The sequence below is a fragment of the Columba livia genome, chromosome 3 (assembly GCF_036013475.1).
Source record: "Columba livia isolate bColLiv1 breed racing homer chromosome 3, bColLiv1.pat.W.v2, whole genome shotgun sequence".
Taxonomy (NCBI): domain Eukaryota; kingdom Metazoa; phylum Chordata; class Aves; order Columbiformes; family Columbidae; genus Columba; species Columba livia.
Genome location: NC_088604.1, coordinates 114,274,518 through 114,299,182, shown reverse-complemented (window position 1 = coordinate 114,299,182; position 24,665 = coordinate 114,274,518). Strand labels below are relative to the sequence as shown.

At 40.1% G+C, this 24,665-nt stretch overlaps 1 protein-coding gene across 1 annotated transcript in view; it reads left to right on the top strand.

Annotated features, from left to right (window-relative positions):
- The first annotated feature begins 531 nt into the window (after positions 1–531).
- Positions 532–24,665, top strand: part of PCSK2 (proprotein convertase subtilisin/kexin type 2) — a 129,609-nt gene continuing 105,475 nt past the window's right edge. Inside the window, exon 1 of the mRNA XM_065059275.1 lies at positions 532–607. The gene's annotated coding sequence lies outside the window, so the exon portion shown is untranslated. The remainder of the gene's footprint in view (positions 608–24,665) is intronic.

Below are 24,665 nucleotides of genomic sequence, written 5' to 3'. Positions count from 1 at the left end.
TGAATTCATTTGCTTAGAATAATAGCTGAAGTCTTCTGCAGTATATGAAAAGAGCATCACTGATGGTTCAGTTAGCAGACAAAGAGATAAATATATTTAATTTCATGGAAACTTTGTTAGATGAATTTGTTTAATGCAAAATCAACGTTTTGTTTGTTTTTTAGCTAGAAATAATTAAGCAGAATTGATGGTTAACAAGTTACCAATAGGCTAAAATGAACCATTGGCAGAACAGATGAGTTCACACTGAACAAAGAGGCAAGGTCACTATTACCTATCTTGATACCTTGAGATAATCAGTTATTCGTCTTCTGAGGTATTCTTCCACTCTTCAGAGCTTAAAACTTCTAGAGAGGGCAGCAATTTAGGCTGAATACTCATGATAGAACAAGGAACTGAAACATCTTTTACAGCATGCATTGAAAAGAGGTTTTCGTGTTGCTTAACACATATACAGTTGGAGATACTGCATTTTTATTGGGTTTCAGTATGTTTACAATCATCTGTTTTCTTTTTCTCTCTGCAGATGACTCTACATCTGATGGAAGAAATTTGGGCAGTCTTTTAAAAGATTTTGGGCTAAATACCAGCTTCTATAAACTACAAGGTAAGATCTGTCTTCTAGTGCTTTTGGCTGCATTTACATTGTCTCATAAAGCAAGTGCTGTCTGTGCAGCTATAATAAGATCTTCAGTTTGGGTTTTCATTGGTCGAGTATATTATTTGATGTTCTCAAGATGAGCTCCAAAGATTAATTTCTTTCCATCTCCTGCATCCCACACAGAGATCCATTTTTTATTATTCACCCAGCACGGCCTTGAGGTTATTTGATAATGCAGCTACCAATTGTCTTCCGACGGGAAGTGCCGTGAGGCCCTGTGCTGGGTGCTTTTATAATGACAGCTTTCCTGTGAAAATAGCAGTACAGTTATAGACAGGTTCATAAACTCATCCTATTCAGAGCTTTATGCTGTAGAGTGATTTGTGAAGAAAAAAAAAAAGAAACGAAACCACACTAGGCAAATCTCTCCACAAGCAGTGGGCAGAGCTCATGCCTGTGATGGTTTCACTTTGAAATGGATGCTATTGAAAAATGCATAGTGTGTAACTAGCTGCCATTTCCAAATGTCAGAGAATTCTTTGCCTTTATAGAGGGACAGCACAGCCTAGATCAGGTTAGCTTTAAATTTAATATGGCTTGCTCTTGTGATATATCCAGGCTTAGAGTTGAGAGTGGGAATGGATATTGATTCTCTAAGTCAGTTTTCACAGTATCACAGTATCACAGTATGTTTGGGATTGGAAGGGACCTCAAAAGATCATCCAGTCCAATCCCCCTGCTGGAGCAGGAACGCCTAGGTGAGGTCGCACAGGAACATGTCCAGGTGGGTTTTGAATGTTTCCAGAGTAGGAGACTCCACAACCCCCCTGGGCAGCCTGTTCCAGTGTCTGTCACCCTCACTGACAAGAAGTTTTTTCTCAAATTTAAGCGGAACCTCTTGTGTTCCAGCTTGATCCCATTACCCCTTGTCCTATCATTGTTTGCCACCGAGAAGAGCCTGGCTCCATCCTCATGGCACTCACCCTTTGTATATTTATAAACATTAATGAGGTCTATTAATCTTGCATGATTGTTAGTGATCTGGGTAAATCGTTTAATATACATTTGCATATTTCTCACCCCATATCTTTTAGTAGATCTTTCTTAATAGATTAATGAATAACTACTGAACCAGCTGCACTAATGTAGGCACTGAATTTCCCCTAAAATACATTGACTTCACTTTTTGTGTCATCTCAAGAAATGAGCCAGATTTTTAAAAAGATGTATGTTTTGTAAAAAAAAGTGAATGGAGGGGCCTGGAAATAAAAACAGGAGATGGAAATTAAAATGACCATCTGAATTACATTTCTCAGTCTCTATACAAGCCCCCAATACTATTGAAAACTAATTTTTCCCTCACTAAAACATAAAATGTAAATACCTTAATCTTGTTGAACAAAGATTATTTACAAATTAACTGGAGCTGCACAGAGTTGAGCCTTCCTGCTGTTTTCTGCAGCGCATCACCAAAATGTATCCCGTGGCTTTTCCGTATAAAAGAAGTGTAGTTGCTTTGATGGTGTGTTTAACACAGACATTCTCCTGTGATTAACATATTAAATGAAGATGTGCCACATTCTTTTTGCATTGGCATTCTCAGCAAGCTATTAAAATAAGTACCAATAGTGTATATTTTTAGATAGATACAGAGACACAGATATACAGATGCATACAATAACCTAATATGCATCTTTCCTGGCGTCTGCATAACAGAGGCCTTTTCTTAATTATTTTCCCTATTCCAAGAGATTTCCAATGGCTGTGTAAGGCAAAGTGTTCATCTCAGCTTCTCAGTACTCGGAAATGATACATGATATGTGGGCTCGGACAGTGCGCTACTTTCTAGATAAAGGTTTTCATTAAATAAAAGGGTTTGCTGAGCTCTATTTCCCCTGGGGAACTTCAGGAGAGAGGCAAAGTGTTTCTAAATATGTTTTGTGCTCACCTGAGGGGCTGCAGGTTGCTGCCTGGCTGCACTGGTCCTGCCTTGACAGACAGCGTGAGGAGTTAGTCCTTTGCTTCTTTTCATTCCTTCACCTTGAAGAGTCATTACTGCCCATATTGAAGAAAAAAAATGAAAAATTTAACTTTATGGGAGGACTTTTTTGTTCCTATGTAGGCCTTATTTTGGGAAGAACTTGCCAAGTGCAAAAACCTATTTGGAGATCTGCCCATCCCTTCTCCTTCAGAAATTTCTCATTATATTGTTTGAAGAGATCCTTTTTGTTTGGAATACACCAAATCTGATGTTCAAAGTGGATAGCTTGTGAGCTTGTGCAGGAATAATAGAACATTTCATTTAGATTGAATGTGCTTTAATGGGGTATTTTATAGGCAGTTTGGTCCTCTGTTTTAAATTAAAAAATGGGTCCAAATTGTGGAATGGGCTTTGATTCCTACTGCACCTGATCTCTTTTCAATCAGGTCTGCTTTGGCCAACACAGCAAGGAGGGAGCCTGCCCGTGTTGTGGCTATGGTGGGAACGATGGCTCTGACCCAGTGTGCAGAGTGGTCAGTTTGATAATGTGATGCTTATTTATAGCATGCCACACTTTTTAGTCTTGCTTGGGAACAGGGTGCCAATTTGCAAGCACACAAAACATTTTGCTCGAAGTTGATAGAGCAGACAAGGGGACAGGAAAGCAAACAGGAAGGTAAAAATGTTTTTTTTCTCTATGGGGACAGAGACAGAAGCAAAATCCCATTGTCTTGAATCCCAGCACTGTGTTCTGCCTCAAAACCTGCTCTGCTGGAATCAGCTCCCTTGAGATATGCCAGATGTCATAAATTTCAGGTCTGACTGACTTCTGCTCATCCCTTCTCTCCTTACTTGGGCTGACTGAGACACACAGGCTTGTAGGTTAATTATTTCATCTTCCACAGTGGGAAACTGCAGAAGATTCCCAAGTGCTAGCAGTTTCAGCAGCTCCCAAGACATTCATTCCTGCCCAGTATCATGTCATTTGACTTTAGGGCTTTTCTGCTCATTCTCTAATTCTCTTTAATCATATTGGGCAGTGTGAGACAGCATTCAGTTCTTTGCTTTGCTTTTCTTGTTAGCGTTTCATGCTTGATTCGGATATTTTTAAGTTATGCAGAAAACTCAAACGTTTTGATGACTCAGAAAGAGAGTAAGATACACAATTAAATGTAACCAACCCATTCCTGTGACAGGACCTCTTAGTTTGCCCAGGCAGGAACTGTAATTCAAGCAGCACAACAAAATAGTATTTCACTGATGGCTTCTTTGGTCTTGGGGTGTATTAACTAAAAGCTGTTGCACATGTCAACTGGAAAACAAGTACGTTTTCACTGAGTGTCAGAGAGCTTGCAGAGTTGATGTTGGAGGCCAGTAATTGAAACTTAAACACTAAAGTACAGTCATCCACTCCTGGGAGGAATGTATGTAAGTCTTACTCTAACCTAAGGACATTTCAGACTACAGCGTGTCTCAAAAAGATGGACCTAATATGTTACGATTACACAAACATTTACAAGCTGTTTAATGAGTTATCAAGTTTTAGTAATTATTTATAAATGCTCTATGTTCCTTCCACCTGCTGTATGGACAACATGGAGACGGTAGTTGATAGTTTGTGGTTGCAGAGATATAGTGATTTCAGATTGGGTCCATCTTTTTGAAACACCCTGTAGATTGGAAAAAGGCAGAAGAATGCTTCAGGAAGCATGTAGAAACGGTGCCACTCAGCGCCTTCCTCAGGCCCAGAAATAGGGCATAAGGAAAATGTTGATTATGTTTCTTTCCCAAGTAAAGAGAGATATGCCCCTGTATTTGGGGTTTGACAATTTTTGGCTGAATGCAGTGTTAACATCTGTGAATTCTGGCTATATAGGGATGGTCCAGCAGCTGGGGAATCATGTGGTTAAAGGATGCCTTCTAGATACGGAGCTTCAGGACAGGATAGCTTTTTCAGCCCCTCTGATTTCAGGAAAGAACTGCTGGTTCTGGAAGAGATTTGGCCCAAGGCTGAGGATCAGAAAGTTTTGATGTGTTCTGGTTGGGGAGAGTTAATTGGTGTCGGTACTACTAATTGCCTTTTAGAGAGTCGGGACTGTGTGAGCCCCAAGGAACAGGTCTTCCTGGGATCCTTCTGGGACTTTCCTGCAGTTGCTCAGTAGACTGTCCAGTTTTCCTTTCATGGGCTATTGGGTCAATGGGAATTGTTTCCTTTTGGAAATACTGCATGTTGGTGTTTATAGGGGGGGAAGAAAACCTCCCCAAACCAAACTTGTTTGGTCTTCCAATTTTGTGAGTAATGTTGTGTTGTGGGGTGGTTTTTTGGTTTGTGGTTGTTGTGGAGTGTTGGGTTTTGTTGTTGTTGTTGTTTTGTTTTGTTTTCTAACTAAAACTAGACTTCACCTTCTCCCTTCCCCAGCTAGACTCTGAACTTTCATAGCTTGGGTTTTTTTTGTGTTTAATTCTAAATCAATGCTACTGTTAAGGGAGTAAAAAGGTGGTGTAGCTGATCACAGGTGTCAGGCAGCTGTTCTGGCAGTGGATAATGCAAAGGCAGGACGCTTTCTAACTTACAGAATCACAGAATGTCAGGGATTGGAAGGGACCTCAAAAGCTCATCCAGTCCAATCCCCCTGCCGGAGCAGGAACACTTAGATGAGGCTACACAGGATTGTGTCAAGGTGGGTTTGAATGTTTCCAGAGTAGGAGACTCCACAACCCCCCTGGGCAGCCTGTTCCAGTGTCTGTCACCCTCACTGAGAAGAAGGTTCTTCTCAGATTTAAGTGGAAACTCTTGTGTTGCAGTTTGAACCCATTGCCCTTTGTCCTACCGTTGGTTGTCACTGAGAATGGAAATCACTCAGGACTAACCATTTTGCTTGCATTTGGCCCTTCAAAACTGTTGTTTTCTGTCTCTTTATGCTGTCTGAAGAGAGTAACAAATCAGGAGTGCAGGCACGTTCGCATTCTCCACCATTAGTAGATGATGAATAAAGTGTCAGGTGAGATTGTTTACTTGGAAAGCGACCTTACAAAGGGAGACAGTCCTTCAGGAGGGAGACAATTGCTGAAGGAGCACGATGCTCTTGGTGGTAATTCTTTGCAAATTATTATTTATGTGAATTAAATTTCTGTGATGTAAAAATTTAGATTTAAGTCAGAATATGAAAACATGCCAAATACTGGTAACTGGATAAACATGTATGAAGGGAAAAAAAACAAAAAAGAAATCAGTGAACAATTTTTTTCTTGTTTATCTTGGTCTCTCCTCCATCACAAGGCCTAGTGCATTTCTACTACAAGAAGCTTCTATGGACTAACACACAGTGAATCCCATAAATTATTTGGTAGTAGGAAGAGATCAAGGAACTGTTCAATATGCCATAGAGGGAGGCTTGGTAATGCAGGAATTTTCTTCTTCTAAAGCTGTACTGAAACAGAGAATGCAATAATGCAAGAATTAGATCTGACCTATCTCTTCATGCAGGAAACGAAACCTTGAGCTCTCTGCAGATTCAGCCTACAGAGGGTTATGTGGTCTGGATGGTTTGCTATATTATCCTCTCTTCGAAATCCAGTCTTGTAATTTAAATATGCTCTAACTCAAAGTACATTCCGAGTAAAATAACAATAAAATATTTTATTTTTCCCTTCCAGAAGCTTTTTGTTTTCCTTGGGCACAGTAGACTTGGTTTTCTACTTTGGTAATTATGTTATGTTTTGTTTAATGTTAAAAACATTCATTGAGTTCTCCCCAAAGCAGGTTGTGTATCCCTGCTTAAAACATAGACTTTTATACAAGAACTAAAATTATTTTCTGACTGGTTGATTTTCATTGCAATTTTGTTAGACCCATTGTGTACACGGAGAGGAAAGTCTCACATTTTCTGGAGCATATATAAAAACATTTATTATTGCCAGGATACTTTCAGAGAGCTGTGACTGACGGCTGAAAGTTGCTGAGCTGATTGCCTGGAGCATTAATGTGTTGCTGTCCCTTAGCCCAGCCTTGGCATTCAGCCAGAATGGCGTTACTGTTTCATAAGATAAACCTCTGACAGCAAAACATTTTGAATACAGATTGAATAGCAGAGAAATGAGAGAAGCAACCCCGGGTCAGATCCTCAGCCATCATAAATTGGCCCCATTGGGCCATGGTGGCGCGTTGCATTTTGACATTGTTCCTTTGAGAGCTTCCCACTGGACAGGTGCAGATGAGGAAAGCAGCTTTTCCACACTGTTGGCTGCAGATGAAAAACCAAACTAAAACAAACCAGCAAAATGTCCTACCTAATTGTTTTTAGGCTCGAAGCCTGGGAAGTGAGGCTGGTTCATGCTGCTCCCAGGTGCAAAATTGCTGTTTGGGGTGGGAGATGGCTGTGACTGCACCTCACCTCTCTAACTTCACCTCTCTAATTTCCTTTGAAGCAGCCCCTGAAGGCTCAATGTCTCTGTCCCAGCCATTCCTCTTTTCTCTTGCTATTCAATTCCTGTGACAGGATTAGCCTTGCACAGCCTGGCCTCAGTAAACTTTCACCACATGATGAGAGGAAAACTAGATCCAAAGGTGGCTGCTTACATAAACACAGGCACAACTTTGGGGATACATTCAGACAGTGAACTTGGGTGGATTTTGTCCTTGTGTTGTGTTTTTAAATCTACTTATTCCGAAGGAAGACTTCTGGGTTGAAAAAAGGATGCTCATTGCTTGGGACTGCATCCAGCAAGGGACTTGGGTAATGAGAAGTTGACTTGGCAGCCTTCTGACATGCTCTGGTGGAACCCATGGCCTGTAAAGGGCTTGGTGTTTGAGAAGGAGCATTAATTCTAATCCAAACCAGATAATAAGATTTAAAAAGATGTGGCATGAATTGCGAATCTGTTCCAGACCAAAAATAAAAACCAAAAAGCTCTCTTATGGCACCCTTCCTTGGTGACTATTTTTATTCTGTCGAGCTGAATGCTCTTTGACTGCTGCTCCACTTAGTTATGTGCATTTTGTTTTTTCTGACAAACCTGCAGATTTAGGATGAAAACAGTTTGCAGCTGATTAAAGATGGTGCGCCTGGCAATTTCTTGCTAATCTCTTTTATTGTACCCCTTGTAAAAATGACACGCATGGTATAAATCCTAGTTTAAATCAATACCTGCAAGTGCTAATCTCTGAAGAGGAAAATATCAAATACCTCCTGCTGTGTGCAAGGACTCAAATTGTGTGGCATCAGCCATTAAAGGCTACCTAAATTGTTCACCTTTTTCCTTTGCCCAATGCTTCTTACTTTTTCTATCCTTCTGTCATTAACCATTCCCACATACATGGTGCCTTAATGGTGGTAGGTGCTATGAAGAGACTTACACTGTAATGTTGTCATTTCTCACCCTGCATTGGAGCCACTGGTGGTCCCAGCTCTCACCCAGATGTAATGTCTTGGACAGTGCCCTGAGCTCTGGAGTCAGTTTTCCTCCTTACACATGGGACTTCTGAGAAATGTTCCCAAAACCTCTTTTAGTTGCCTATTTAAGGGCACATAACCAAAAGCAGTAGCAAATTTTGGCTCTGGGACCCTAAAACCAGATTTGAACGCTTACAATCTGCATCCTGTCTCATGCCCATGGATGCTTTTTGTACTAACATTAGGACACACAGTGGTATTAAAAACCTGCTCTTTGCTCAAAAGCACCAGAGGGGAGAAGCAATTAACTATAAGACTGAAAGATGGCTTAGAAATGAGAACGTGGTGTGTTTCAAGGTGAAAAGGCTTTACCTGCCCACTCCACATCTATTCCACCTTTGCAAAAGCATGTACTCTGTTTTTTAAATTAAAATTATTGGTTCAACCATATTAGCTCATAAAATAATTTCAGAATGTGGAGAGAATTTCTGCTTTCACTGACATCCTTGGTCCTTTTGAAAGACAAGCTGCTTATGAGCCCTAGTGCATTTGGCAACCTGATTTTAGGAAGTACGTAAAACTGTAGCTTTTTTTGTGGTTGAGATTAACAAACTGATAAGGACAGAAACTCACTATGTAATTTTTACAATTTTTAGGTATTTGATTTTTTTTAAATAAGGTACATGCCTGAATTTTGTCATTGCATTAGTTGTATTGCTAAAATATCAAGCCAAATGTCAAAAGTCGTTAAGTCTCCTTTCATTACATTCTTAAATAAAAACATCATTGATGCTACCTCAGCCCAAGGAAGAGCCAAGGAATCCAGTGTCACTAGTGTATTCAGATATGTCCAAGTGCTCTGGCAGGTTCAGTAGGCTGCTCCTGAAACATGTTCTAGAAGCTCTTCAATACAAGCAGTAGAGTGTGTCCGGCATAGTTAGAGCTGGGGGATCCCTGCAATCTTGGGGAAAAAGAATTAACAAAGGACAAACAGATCAGTGTCACATAACAGAATCTATAGCCACGCTGGATGAAAGGCTTCCTACGAACAGATACCTGAGTTTTGGTTGTGGTCCCTTAGCCATGGACCAGCATGAGTGAGGGATGAGTGCTGGAAAGAAGCACAGTATTTTCGAATGGGTGGCTGCAGACACCCCAGGAATGATCGGGTTTGTGGAAGTGACTCTCATGGGCTTTTTGTGAGATAGGATGATTCTCTTAGAGAAGAAGTTCTGTTGTTCTGAGGATTTTCCTGTGTATTTTCCAACAAAAACTGCTTTCAAGTGCCATCTTCCAGGAAGTGCCTGTGGATTGTGCATACCCACACGGATTTCATCCTGTAAAAATACACTCAGAAAGGATACACCTAAGAGCCATCATCTTTTCACAGCTCTGCAGCTGGGAAGACTGCCACTTCTCTGTCATTTCACTAAAAAGCCTTCTTCCTGTTTTATGGCAACTTTTGGAAGCCAGGAGTGAATAAGTGTTGGAGAAATAACACAGGCTTGTGAGCAGTAAATTTACAACTTTATACCTAAGACCGCTAGTGCCAAATTCTATCCACATAAACAGTCCTGCTGGGGAACACCAGGTTTGTGTGAAAGCATAATTTGGGTCACAGCCTGCTTTAGAGGCCAGTAAGCAAATAAAAAGAGTGCAGAATTTCAATCCATTCTGCATCTGTTGTACTGGTGAAATTCCTGTTGACCTCAGTAGTTATGCTTGATGATGCTGAAGCAGCATCTTACCTTTTCCTGGAATGAGGTGATTAGTTCATTTTAAGGGATGGATGCATCTCTCACTGCCACAACATCTTCATATTGCAACAAAGACTAAATGTAATTCAAGTCATCTCTCAGGAATTTGTGCGGTGAATCTAGGAGGCAGATTCAACCTATTGTGGCTCTAGGGAACTGCATGATAAACCAACAACTGTTCACCAGTTGAATTTATTTGCAGAGGCTTAAAGACATATTGTAATGGTGCTGTACTGAAAAGGTGCTGCATCCCAGCCCTTACAGATGTGCAGAGACTGTACTAGATGATTATTTAGAGCTGTTTTTGGGTGCTTTGCAAGATAGTAGATTAAATATTAGACTCAATAGATATGGAGATGAGTATTTAGGCTACTGGGCAGTTGTGCTGGAAGTGCAAGCTGTTGTAGGGAAGCAGCCTGGAAGGAGGCAGACGGGAGGCAGTGGGTTTGCCATGACAAAGAGAAGTACATTTCGTTCACACATCCTCTCAGCTTTCTTATTTCCCATAGCAGTTTCTCACCCTGTTCTGTTTGGGCTTTGCATATATTTTGGCTCTATCTGTCTCTTCTTTCATGCCATCTTTCTTTTGTATTAATATATGTTCTTTGGTTTATCCATCTTTCACTTCTTTCCCTCCTCCATCCTCCTCTGCATTCCCATTGCCTACTCTCCTTACTTTTCCTTTCAGTCTTACACACTCCTTCTCTTCCACCCCCTTTGCCACTCTCCATGTGTTACTTACATCTCCACATTTTTCCTGGGCAGCATGCAAGGGCCAGCTGGTAGCTGTAGTCACCCTGGTTGTATCCAAATGGGACCTGTTCTGCAGCTTCTTGAGACCTTCAAACCATTGCATCCTCCAGGTACCCCTTGGCTGTGAGAGAGGAGAGGACGAGCACATGTTTCCTTCCACACGAACTGATCCAGGTAGTGTTGTGCAGGGCAGCTCAGAAGGGGAACTGCAGCTCAGTTTCTTTTTCAGGGAGACTTTGAGGCTGCCATCCCTTCCCAATGAGGCCCTCAAGGTACAAGAAGGACCTGAGCTGTCATTTTGGGATCAAATCCTCACCTAGGAACACTTACATCTCCTGTACCATTTTGTAGAGAAGGTCAGGTCAAGACATACCATGTATTTTGGTATTTTTGCCCCAATCATCCTCAGTCTAATGTAGTCAGAACTGGTAAAATTAATTCCAAAAGGTACAGGTGTTATCCTACTAGAGGGATATATATAATACTACAGAACATGCCTAGTGACCAGCAGGGTAGTACATTGTGTTAGAAACTCTCCCTACCTATGGAGATTTTCTATGATCTAAAAACATCAGCTGCAATGTTTGGCATTTGCTCAACCCACAGAACTTAGTTATTATCTATCATGGGCTTGTAATTTATCTATTAGCTGCCAAGCCCTGCTGATAGATTTTTCAGAAATCTGTCACCCTTTGATAAAATGCTCCATCCTAGCTGTTTGCCTTTCTTCACTCTGTAGCCACAGCAGATGTTTTAGTTGTAATAGGGGAAAAACAAAGTTTAACTCTTTTTTTTTTTTTTTCCCTCCAAATCCTTATGGGGAAATGAAACTTCTATGCAAATTATTTCATGTTTGTGTTTCTTGAAATAAAATACCTTATATGAGCATGGCTTTTTTTTTAATTTTAAAAGAAACATTGGTACAAAGAACTGGGAGAGTTCTACCAGGTTAGCAATTCCAGTTCCTTCTTGCTGAGTGCACCACATCACAGCCTTTTTCAGAAGCTTAGCAAGCTATATCTTAAAATCTGTCTCCCAGCTATAAGACCTCACTCTTTTAATGCTTAATCTTTTAATTTTCTGTGTAATCCTGCCTCAGTATGGATTATTAATAATCATTCTTCTAACAATACTGCACCTGGTCTTCAGTGTCCCTTCCTTGTCAGTGCTTCCCCCTAGTTGTGTTTTCCATGGTTCTAGAATTGTGATTTTCTGAGCATCCCTTTCCCTTCTCTTCTGCTGCTTTGATTGGTTGAGAAAAGCCAGATGGACTTTGCAACCTTTGGGCTGACTCTCGGTTGTCATGACTGCTCTCATTGTTTCTTACAATACTTCCAGGGGTTTCCATCTTTCTTGAATCTGAGTGACCAAAATTGTTCACATTATTCCAAATATCTGCAGTGCAACTTATCAAATTATTGACAAGAAACCCTGCTTTTGTAGGAAATGTTAGGCAGCTAATAATTACCAGTGAAAATCAGCAGAAAGATAGCTAATAAATACTTCAATCTCAGATGCTCTTTCACTTTAACCTTGCAGCAGACTGATTTTAAGACACAATTTCTTTTAGATATGCGTGAGCAGTTCCTATGATGTTATAATTATGTCTTATTTCCAGAAGGCATTCTTGCTTCTAACACTTGCCTGACTTTACTTTGTATGTTCAATAAAACCAATTCAGATCTGATATCTTAGCCAAATCCTCAGAGGTCAAGAAACCTACAATTAGCCCCTGTACCACAAAGCCATCCTTCTGTCCTGTTGTCGTGAGCACCAGCTCACAGCCCCACTCCTGGTTTGATTTCCTGGTGACCTTTTGTTTCAGTGCTCAGCCCCGTTGAGAGTCTCACAAGGGATGCTACAGAAATGAACGGAATCGCTTCCTGAGCAGAGAAATGCCAGACCTTGGGAGAGCAGCTTGGGAGAGCAAGGAGTAAATGACTCTACGGATTGTCTGCTCTTGAGAAAGAGAAGCTTGTTTCTCTGCCAAAAAGTTTGAGTCCCTGCAGACTTCAGTCAGTTGCTTCTGGACAGAGCAAATGTGGGTTTTTGCATTTCCTCATAATCTTTCATGCAAATGTTTCAATACAGCATGCCTGATTAAATTAGATATGCCTAATTCATATAAATGTCTCCATTTTGTAGGTGAGTGCAACACTGGAAGTGAGTGGCAGACTTGAGAAGGGATTTAGCCTCTGAATTCACATATTTGAATCACAGAGGTTGTGCTATCAGTCATCACACAGTCTTTCCTTTTGAAATCCTATTGTCAGCATCACCATCTATCATGCATATGTGGGTAGTTTTATTAAGATGACTAATATATTAATAGCAATCACTTTTCATTTTAAAGATTATTAACAGACTACTTAATTATTCTTCAATGGTATAACATGTACACTCAGCCCATATCTGCACAGCAGTGTCAAGCTGAGGTAGTCACTGGTTAACCACAGTGATTTAACATGTGATTCTGAAAGCACGTACAAAAAGATAGTGGTCTATGATTGTATGATCTGCACTGGGCTATTTCAGGAAGAAATGGTACTTGCAATGTAGCAGGAGTGGAAATGAGATGTTAATCAGTGGCTGGCATTCACTGGATTGAATGAAAGAGAAAAAAACAAAACAAAACAAGCAAAACTTCCTGCATCCTTCATGAAAGAGGGGCTGTTTTCTGGCAGTACCTTGCCATGGAATTAATTTCAGAGAGGAAGGGAGAGATGGAGGAGGGGTGTTGTATGAGGACAGCAGTGGTGTCTCTTGGGCACACCAGCATTGTGCCCTGTGCCTTGGGCTGAGAGCACAGCACACAAATAAGGGAGATTCACTGATTTTAGCTAAACTGTTTCTAAACTGATTCATTTACACTGCTAAAACTTTTTTTTTTCCCTATTATTTTATTTTTCCCCAGTGTGTATTCAAGGCTCTCGTAGGCTAAAGCCAATAGTTGCCATTAGGGCTAAGGTACTTCAATCCCTGGAGCTAAAGTGCTTTGCAAGGATGAGTAAGTGTTATCGGTCTGATTTACACGTGCCCAATTACAAAGACTTGAAACAATTGTTGAAGAACCTTGTGAATGAAACTCGGGCTGTACAGGCTCAGAAAGGGGAGAAAGCTTCCTTGACCCGCTTCTGTGAGGCTTTCTCACTTCTCAGAGCTGGAAGATGGTCATCTCTATGTTTATCAGAGTAAGAAGGTGTATAAGGAGGAGTGTAAGGGAAATAAGGGTTTTTTAATAACAATTCTTGACTTTCGGAAATTAAATCTGTGTGAGACTGAAAGTGGAAATAACTATTTGTTCCTTTGACTGACTTGATTTCCTCTACTAAAAAGCATTCTGTTGAACAGGAGCACTGCTCTTCTGACCCCTGTCTTGATCTGGGCTTAGGAAAATGGGAAGGGTCATTGCTGCTGACTTAATGAAGTTGATTTGTTGAAACAGAGGCAAATACAAATCAACTCATCAAACCAGTAAAGCAGATAGTGCCATCCAGGCCGTACTGTACATTTCATTAAAGGGTCTGTTTTAGAAAGGGAGAGAAAATGGAGCAATGGAACTGAGGCTGTAGTTGTTAAGGTGGCAAATGTGCAGGGATTTCCTGTGTGAGAGGCTGGATGTCCTTACTTGTTGTCTCTCAAAAAATGTAGATGTGTAAGGAGCATGATTTCTTAGCTGGTGCCTGGGGTCCTCGGCTAAAAGTGAGGAATTATAGGCTCTAGTCCCTTTTACAAGACCTTGCTCTGTTTCTTATCCAGTGCCTCCTGAATAAAAAACACATAAACAGTCTTTTTGCCATGTCTGTGCTTTAGGTAATTACAGGCTAGGGGATTTCAGGATTGCATTTTGGACATGGCTTAACTTCCTTTAAGCTTTAAACACTCTTTGGAATATTGTACCATTGCACACTGGGTCATAAGCCCTAAATACAACACATAGGATTTAGTTACTGAAGTCACAATGAGATTTCAGTAGTTTCCAAAATTGAATTGGACACATGTTTTGTTAAGGTTGTTTCAAAATGGAGGTTTGAGTTCTTGCATCATTTCTACGCTGTTGAAAACCTTACTCCGGTTTAGAGATAATACAAATGTTTGTGCTTTTTTACTTCTCTATTTTGCGCTGTTGTACTTTTCATTAACGGCTCTCACAGACAATTTAACACTTCAAGCAAAAAAAAAAATTGAAAATAACTTTTAAACTTTTTTTTTTTCAAATTCCATAGGCCAGTGAGCCAACCCGGTGGTGCAGTGGTGGGCAAACAGCCCTGGTTTTATAGCTGTTGTACAAGACAGATACATGGGATGTAACCAGCTCTGCTGTCCCTGGTGGCAAGATTTGTGAGCATGAAGGGGGAAGCCATGGAGGGGCTGGGGTTGTTTTACAAATGCTTCTGAGTAGGCTGAGGCTCTCGGTTGGAGTATGTGAACATCTGATTACGGACTGTGTTTATTTCTGTAGTAGTGAACAGAATTGTTGAAGGCCAAAGTTAGAATAAAACACTTACCATACAGATTTAGTGAAGTGGTGTACACGTATTTTCAGCAGCATGGCTGGTGCTGCCTCAGTGAAACCTGCGTGTTTCATTAGCTGTAAGAGTATTACCCGTACAGTAAAGAGCTCAGAACTGAGGCACTGAAAGATTTAGAGCAATGCCACCTAGTGATAAAATATGATCTCCTGATGTAACTCAATTTTAATTTTACAGGCTTTAAGATGTTTATTCCTTTACTGTACCCTTTGGCGATTCCATTTGTTATCATTGAACTTGGACATCAAAAATGCCTTGAGGCACTGTTAGAGCTTTTGCTCAGCAGAAGCTTAGACTTGCTAGGTATGGCTTATATCCCATGGAGAGCAGCGGGCAGGGCTGACCATGAGGAGCCCTCTTCCATCACTTATTTTCTCCTGCCTTATACCAGTTCGTGGCTGGATGCTGATACCACTGCTTCGCAGGAGGGGGTGAATCTGAATCTGTTCATTTTTAGCCTTTGATGCCTGATAGTGAATCATTTTTCTTTTCCCTAACAGCTGCTTGAATAAGGTGACCATCTGTTCTTTATTACAAAAAAAAATCCTTTATTCAGTGCTTAATATTCTGCAGCCTATATAAATTGAATATAGGGTGTACTTTGTCCTACATTTCAGCAATAATCACACAGAGGAGTCTATACAAAGATACGATGGTGTGATTTTATAAGATCCATGATTGTTGCATAGCAAATAACACACTGAAGGCTTTTCTTCCACTTTTCTATTGTTTTTCAGTTCTTCATATTTATTTTCCTTATTGTCTTTCCTAGTAACACAAACAGTTATTCAGTATCTACAATATGTTACTGTGACCTTTCAATATCAAAAATTATTTGGACTGTTCTGTGTTACACACTTCCATAAGAAGATTGAATCAATACATTTCCCACTGAGATTATTTCTGTCTTGTGATGCCCTTCATGATGTTGGTGATTCTGTTGCTCATCCAGGTGTCTCCATGGCTCAAAAGGATGGCTCCTGAGAGTAACCTGGATGCAATGTGGCTAAAAGAACCTGCCAAAACAAACCCTTGTGCAAAGCAGCAATGCACGTTTGGGGAGCCAGATGCCTTTTCTTTTTTTGGTGTTTTTAAAACAGTGCTCCATGGCTTCACTGAGACCAGTGTCCTCTCATATAGATTAGGTGAGAAACATGTACAAAGGCAAACCTGTCTCAAAGGCCAGGCCTTTTGTTTCCTTTCTCATCTAAACTCTTTTGTCTTGGATTGGAAACTGTTGATTTCAAGTGAAGTGTCAGTCTTTCCTCTTTCTTTGGGATTCTTATACTCTCTTCTCTAAAGTGAAATTCAAACAGAAAACTTGCTGAATCCCAAGCCTTTCCTTGGGATGCTGATGCAGCTTGGCTCCCATTGAAAGGTGAGGATTGCAAGAGCTAAAAATTACTGAGAAGTCTCTTGAAGGGCTCCCCACCTTGAAGCCAGCATGGTAGTTCTGATGGAAAATAGGTTCTCATTTCTTAAAATCTGATTATGTAGCAAAGTAAGAAGAAAACCAGAATCAGACCCAAAACAAAACTCCAAATACACTAAATTTCAGTTTTGTCATACCAAATACACTAAATTTCAGTTTTGTCGTATCAAGATGCTTATGAAAGACTTGAACTCTCATCTGCTCTTCATGGCTTCTTTATTTTCTCCAAGTAAAATTAAGACATAGCCAAATGCCACTTTTTTTGCAGTGGTTTAGAAGCAAACTCTTGAGCAGAGCCTCCACATATTTTTGTGATGTTCATTATAGTTATCTCACAGCAGAAGTAATAACAGGTAATGCATTTCTTTATGAAGAGAATTATGATACTAGAGAAGTTCAGGGGACAAGTGATGTGTTTTTTCTAATTATTTATTTGCTCATATATATTTCTGTTTTGTATTACACTGTCAGATTTGACTTTTTCTTTTTCAATTATGGATGTGCAGTGGCTTTTTGGTGCATTGTTGAGGAAGCCATGATACTGTTTAGTGTGACAATATGTGTATATACGCTTTATAATGATTTGGAAATAGCACTACGGAAAAGGTGTAGGAATAGATGTGTTTGTTTTCATGCCAAAAATCCAGACAAAATTATTTCTGCCAGGGGAGAATTTCGAAGAACAAATAGGCTTTGTCATCCATCTCTCACTGAATTTCAGGAGGCTTTGTATGGCCTGCCTTTTAGAAAATCCTCCATTTTTCTCTACAAAAGGCTGTTTGTAGTTGTTGTCTGCAGCACAGCACTTCTGAACCTCAGACTGGAATGAGGTTTCATTGTGCGAACAGTCTTAGTAATCACTACACGAGGTGCATGGGAGATGGATGGAAAAATTCAAGTTGTCGTTTCTCCCTGTGCATTTCCCATTGCAAACCTGTCTCCTCCACACCAGCTGTGGCCTCTACCAAACAGCTCTTCGTGGTACAACTGGTGAAAAGGGGCTGGGCTGGTGGGTGGTGGCAGCTGCTCTCCGTGCCACCATGTCGGGATGTGGCACATTCTGACCCTCCCAATGTCCAGGCTTGATGTGCAGAGGACTGTCTGCAGCATCCTCGGAGCTTTGTGTCCCCGTGCCAGCTCCGGTGCCCGTGTACCAGGAGTGTTGGAAGGTCACTGATTGCAAGAGGAAAGGTTCTTAGGCAGGTCCTTGGAATGAGACGCCAAAATGTGACAAAATCTAAAGGCAGCTATGCAGGAATCCTGAAGGAAATGAACCTTAACAGGGGTAAATTGCTATTAACTTAAAACTGTTATGCTGGTATGATGCTTTAAGCTACATCGGGGGTTTCTCTTCTATTTTTTTTTATAGTGATGATTAAGACGTGTAAAAATTCATGATGACATGAAGGAAAAACTGCTGGTTTTCAGCCTTTTCCAGGGACAGGGTTGAACTGCAGGCTGTGAAATTGGTACAAGAAAGAGCACAGACAAATTCACCTCAGTTATGTACCAAGCTACTTAACTGTGGCAGTACTTGGCAGCTGAATTACGAGAAAAGTGATCGAAGCAGCCCAGCAGAGATAGTGGAGATATTTTTTTTCCGTCTTTGCCTCTACTTTTCAAGGAGCTTCAAGGCTTTAATTTGAAATGGAAAATACAGACATTTTGTAAGTTCCATCAGAAAGGATATTTATAGAATGAAGTCTTGGAATAGTTGTTTTTCTGTCAACAAGAGAACAAAGTTAGTAGTGGAAGAGTTTCATTCACCTTTTAGAAACTTGGGATCTCAAAGATATACTTGAAAGAAGCCTACATTTATCTGTATATATAGTGACACTTCTCCAGTTTACAAGCAAACTTAAGCCTGCCCATAGAGAGCTTTCAGCTCACATAGGAGCATCTTCTTTCATCTTATTTTCAGTCTTAACCTTTATAAATTATTGTTCTGTGATCATACCTCTTTCTTAAGCACTTGAATTAAAAAAAAAATAAAAATCATAGCTTTTCTAATTCATGTTCTTGATTGGAAACAAAGCCTGAAATTTTAATACATGGAAATGAAAAAAAAATACTCTGAAAGCATATCTTCGTTTTATATTGATGATTGTTAACTATTAAGACAAAAATTATTATGCTCCCCATATCATGTTTAATAGGTTTGAATGAAAGTGAAAATGAAATGGACAACAGTAAACCAAAGCTTTTTCAACATTGTTTCATTAGGAATCAAACATCTGGTTTTAACCCAACAAAATCGTCATGGAAACTGTCAACACTGCATATGGGTTTTGAAGACAATGAACTGCATTTTTGGTATACAGCTGTTCTATTCCGTGTTTCAGCCAAACGCGTTCACAATTAGTGCTTCACCAAAGTCGATGAGCTCATTACTAGTTGTGCTACACCTGTATGTTCTCACCCATTTCTCTTTATCAAAGAGATGAACAATAACAAGGGCTCAGAAAGTTGAGTGAAGTGCTGTTACTGCTCTCTCTTCCTCACCCTCCCTGGGCCTTTCCGAAATGAATTCAGGACACAGTTGGGAGCTTCTGAAGCAAACAGATTTGTTAGTAATGCCAAAAAGTTTTATCACCCATGTGAGTGGATTCCTTGGAGACCATCTTGCTGGATCTTTTGATTTTTCCCTTTGGAGTTTCACTTTCAGTCTTTCTTCTATCCCTCACTCTACCTATCCAGCCATCTTCCTCTGCCCACTAATTTCCATTGTTCATGGGTGTCTTTTTACCTTGGCTTTTTTTGGGCTCATTTCCCTTGAGTCTGCTGCTGTTGATGGGTTTTAGTTTTGTATTGTTGTTGTTTTTACTTCCAAGTCCCACTTAGGAGCTTTCTTTCACCCATTGTTATCTTCTGAAATGTCACTGACATCACCAGCTCCAGATTGACTCTGCTGAGCAATTCTAGTTCTCTAATACCATTTGCACAGACCTCTTTTCCAGACAGACTTGGTCTCCAGCAAAGCTCAGTAGCATAAAACCCAGACAAGCCTGGGAAATGTGACAAGCATATCCTTTTATTATAAATGAACCACATATTTTCATTACTTGCAGTACCTCCCTGCCATGGCTGCCTAAGCTGAACATCTGTCTAGGTGGACATTAAGCAGTGGCTAAGAGTCAGGTTCAGGAAACTACTTCAGCACATGGGAAATCATATCCCCATTTAGCAAACAGACACGTACATGCTGTAGTCCCAGTGAAATCCGTGAGGCTTTGGGCACAGTCCTAAACTTAAGCAGACTCAAATGCTCAGTTGAACACTCTCTTCTTTCAAGGGATTTATTTTTCTGGCTTCTGAACATACGTTTTACATGTAAGCTATTTCTCTCTGTCCATTTTGGATTGTAAACTGGTAAAGTAAGCATGGGAGATTGCTTTCACTGTTTATAGTAACTGTTTTCACCTTCTGCCTGTCAGACACCATGGTGCTTACCAGCCCCTCCTTGTGTCTGGAGGTAATAAATGAAAGAAAACCAAATCTGCTTGAGGATGAAATTACCCTTTTCCCATCCTCTTTGCTCAGCCCAGCCAGCCTGCAGTCAATGGATGCTGAAAACCAATTCTTATACTCTTCTTCTTTACTGTTTGCATTATCATGTCACTAAATGAGTATATACAGTTTTTGTTCACCCTGACGCTTGGCAGTGTAACACTTGTATAGTTAAACATGCAGCTGGAAACTGTGGATTAGGCCTCTGTTTGTCAAATGTCCTTTGAGCTTGAGAGGTCCATGCAGTCCCACACAGTGATGGCATGAAATATTTCATTTTAGTTCTTAATTCCTGTGCCTGGTAATTGCTGGTCTTCCTGGGTTCACACACCTTAGATACAAAGTGGTGCCTGCTGTACCCCTCTCCCCCAGCAGCATTCAACATATATAGCAGATCAGGAGCCATGTGCCTGTAACTAATGCTGTCATCATTCATACATTTGTAACAGTAATAAAATATTCCGATAGTATAAAACAATGAAAATGTTCAGGTGACTATTTTGAAATACCCTGTCTCCCTGAAAGTAAGACATACCCAAAAAATAAGCCCTAGCATGATACTTCAGGATTTTTGAGGATGCTTGAAATATAAGCCCTACTCCAAAAATAAGCCCTAGTTACAGTTCATGTAAAAGTTAATTTAAATAGTGTCCAGGCAGATATACATGTAAAAAGTAATAAGTTTTGGAGCAAAAAGTAATATAAGACCCTGTCTTATTTTCAGGGAAACAGGGTAGGGCAAATGATCTTGAAATCATTTAAGATAACTGTATCCCAAGCTATTTCATCTAAAACCTCTGCACAGAAATACTGGTTTTGCTGGGCTTCATCAGTTTACTATGATAACTCATGCATCCATCTCCTTGTCATTGTACTCAAATGGCCCAGGTGTGTTGTATGAAAACCCTTTTTCAGAGTCACAGCTGACTTGGCAATCAGCCCAAAGTGGAGCAATAGTAGCTGTGCTCTCTCTGAACTCATTTAGTATGCTTTCTGCTTTGCTTTCCTCATACCTGTGCTGCTCAGTACTAAACCAAACCAGTTTAAAGCTGGGTCTTATACACTGTCTTAAGGTCATCCACAGCAAGGCTGATAAGTACATGTATATTTAGAGTGCTTGTTCTGGAATCTTTCTGAAGTGTCTTTTATCCTGTAGCTGCCGTGGGTCAACTCATAGCGGTGGGCTGGTCCACTCAGCTGCTGTGATGATTCCTGATAGTATTTCCCTCCATTCTTTTCATACTGTACATTGAATTACACAGGTTCTCTGGTGTTCTTGATATGCAGAGATTATAAGGCTCAATTTCTTGCTGTTCTTCAAATAGGTCTGTTCATACCCTGACCTAGTAACTTCTAAACAAGATTGTTAAACAATAGTGTTTCACTTTCTTGCCACCATGGTGTGGGCTTTTAAAATATGCATCCAATTATTTCCTTTGAAATCTCTTCTCATTCCTTTTTAGTCCCATTTCTGTTGCTCCACATGTAGGTGTTATCTTCGAGCCTGCTCCAGAGTCCATTCAAAATGTGGTTGTACGCTCCCTTCACAGCTTCAGAAAGATATGTTTAAGGGAGACTCAGACTTGTGCAAAAGGATGCTCCTGTGTTTTTCTCTCTCATAACATGTGAAATTTGATTATTGCAATATTCTGTTACCAGCTCTTCAGAACGCTACTGCTCACACATCTGCTAGGATGAATGATTAAAGATAAAAGCAATGTAAATCTTGTACTTAAGTTGACTCCACAGCGAGAAAATGAGTTCTTACAACTTCCTCTGACATACTGGCCTCTTGTGGAGTGGCACCATCCCCTGCGGTCCCCAGGGAAAGAAACACCTCCTGTAAATGTTAGTACTTTGTGACCTTAGACTGAAAGCCAACTACTTGTTGTAAAAGCATCGTAGTAATTTAATGGTTGTTTAAAGATGCAGTCAGCAATCTTTCTGGGAACTGAAAGTGTTAAACTAGTATTATATAATATTTAAAACACCGGTAGTTTTGATTGGTGAAACTAGTAGTGTTGTTTACTTCTGTTAGATGAGCCCAAGTTTATGGAGAACCTCAGTCTCTTTTACTGGGCCAACTGACGTAGTTGGAAAAACCCCACAGGTTTTAGATCCATCATGTCTATGACATTGCTTGTGTCTGAGAGACCCTTGATACTGCATGGCATGTGAGTGAAAAAATTAGATACAAAATCAAAATGGCCTTTATGAAACAGGCTAAAAACTGATTAAATGCTAGGTTCTTAAGTATAATTACAAAGTGGGAGTCATTGCTGAAGTTGATTTGTTTCTGGAGAGGTTCCAGAGGACTGGGGCCAAGAAATGATCTCTGTAAGATCTTGCTAAATCCAGTACATCAATGTAAATTCATTACTGATAAGGTCTGTAGGTAAAAGAAGGAGGTTGTAAACCATAAAAGAGAGGAGTGCTGAGTGATCTGGATTGTTTGGAAAGCTGCATGCAAGTAAACAATGTGTATTTCAATAAAGTAGGGTAATATATATCTAGGGACAAAGATCATTGGCCATGTAGGATGCAGTAAGCTGTCCTAGAGAGCAGCAGTCCTGCACATCAGGGAGACTTGGTGGTAAGGAGACTGAATTGAATCCTTGGCTGATGAAGCTCTGGGTACCCAGTAAGAATAGAAATGTGATGTAACATCTATTTAGCACTGCCCTGACCTCTGCAGAGAAAACATCTGATGCAGCTATGGTTCACAATTCAAGGAGAAAAAAGACTTAATGGGAATGTTTGAAGGGATGGAAAATATGCCTTACATAAAAAGACTCATGGAGTGCTGTCTAGATGTCTTCATCATCACAACCTTAAAGCTACTATCTGGGGATAATAATAGTCAAGCTGTTCCATGGACAAATTCAAAATAAAAACAACACCTAGAAGTCAATGCAGGACCAATGAATATTTTAGAGAGACAGAGCTACAACTTTTTACAAATGGCTGTAAGCAATCATTGAAACATTTCCACAATGGCTGTAATACATCTTGATTTTTAGTCTTGATTTTTAACTCAAGGTTGGTACATTAAGGAAAAAAAGGACTACAGACCAGAAGCAAGAATGAATACCAATAAGCCCTACAGATACATAAAGCACTAGGTTAGAAATCCCAGTAGTTCTGTCTGGTCTTAAACTTCTGTAGTCATCAACTCTTAATGACCATTTTTCTTTAAATGGCCACTTTGAGTTTTCTCTTCTTGGTGTTATTCAGATCTGACTTTTTAACTCAAGTCTTTTCTAATCTAATGTCTTTTAAATTTTAAACATAATCACATATACAAAACAATCAAAGCTCAACTTTGTGAGGTGTATAAGCTAGAGCCAGCTGGTGCTGCCTCCTCAGCATTGCAGTGTCCTCGCCATACAGTTCTTCAGTGGCACCAACTTGCATTTCTGTCAGCTGGCAGTCAGGGTTATGCACTCACTGACTTAGGCTGCTCACCCAGACATGTGATATGGTCCTGGTTTCTGAATGTGTGCAGGATCTTGTCTTGCTAATTTGAGGGAGTCAGGAGAGCTGTTCCATTGCCTTTGCTATTGATGTTATTTCTGTGGACTGGCAACAAAGTGGAAAGAGACATGTCAAAAAAGGGAAGATGTCTGGGGCAAGAAAGGCTTTTATCTATATTTTCACGGAGAGGAATTTGAAATAGAGAAAAATCCTTTTTGCTTGCTGCTTTTTTATTTTCCTTTAGTTTCTGTTCCCAGGGAACAGCTATGGATGGAAACCAGTAGGGCCTCCATCAGCTGTCAAGCAATCACCAGCAGGTCTTAGTGGCCCCAAGTCACCTGGAAACGTGTCATGCAGCAGGATCTGCTTTAATACTGGGAGGGATGATGTAAGAAGTGTTGCTTAATAGTGATGAAAACAAACAACTTGGCTTAAAGAAATAAAACAAAGTTGTTTTTAATAACTGTCTATGCTTAGAACAGGCATCTAAAAGCTGAATTCTATTGACATAGTCTCTTAATGAGGCTACAAAGATGTTTTCCTTTTCTACTATGCCATTTCTAATGTTTTACCTTTCCTTCATGTTTGATTTTTTTTCAACATCAGTCATTCATTTACAGCACTTCTGTTGATTTTAATGGGCTTTGGATCAGGCTCCAAGTTACCATTTCCCTTCTGTTTGATTAGGGATTTCATTTTATCCAGAGGAAAGAAATCAATAGTTTGTCATGACAAACCGATGCTCATTTGGATTCATAATCACGCAGTAAGCTCTTCTGTCATATTCTAAAGCATTTTAGGATAATGGAAGAAGAGTCTCACTTGTGATCTTCGCCATTTTCCATTGTTTTCCTAGATTGATTTAAGTTCTGTACTCTATTTGACCATTTGTAGGATGGATTACAGTAAATCTGTCATTTTGTTTGTTTTAAAGGCAGTACTAACTTTCCATGCTTTCTATGCCCTCAGTCTTTCCCAAGGGACCATTCAGGGATCCATCAAAGGATTAACTTTTTCCGCAACAAATTAACAAACATATCTGTAGGAACAACCTAAACTATACCCTATCGTAAGCTTGCATATTCTGTACTGTTCATTTCTGCTTGGAGTTTTGCAAATGGCAGATGATTTTTTACAGAACTGAGTTGCCATCCCCTCGGGTGCTGCCACTTCTCTGGCATTCCCTGGCTGTCTCACACCAGGGAATGCCCAGGTGCTCTCCTGCTGTGATTTCC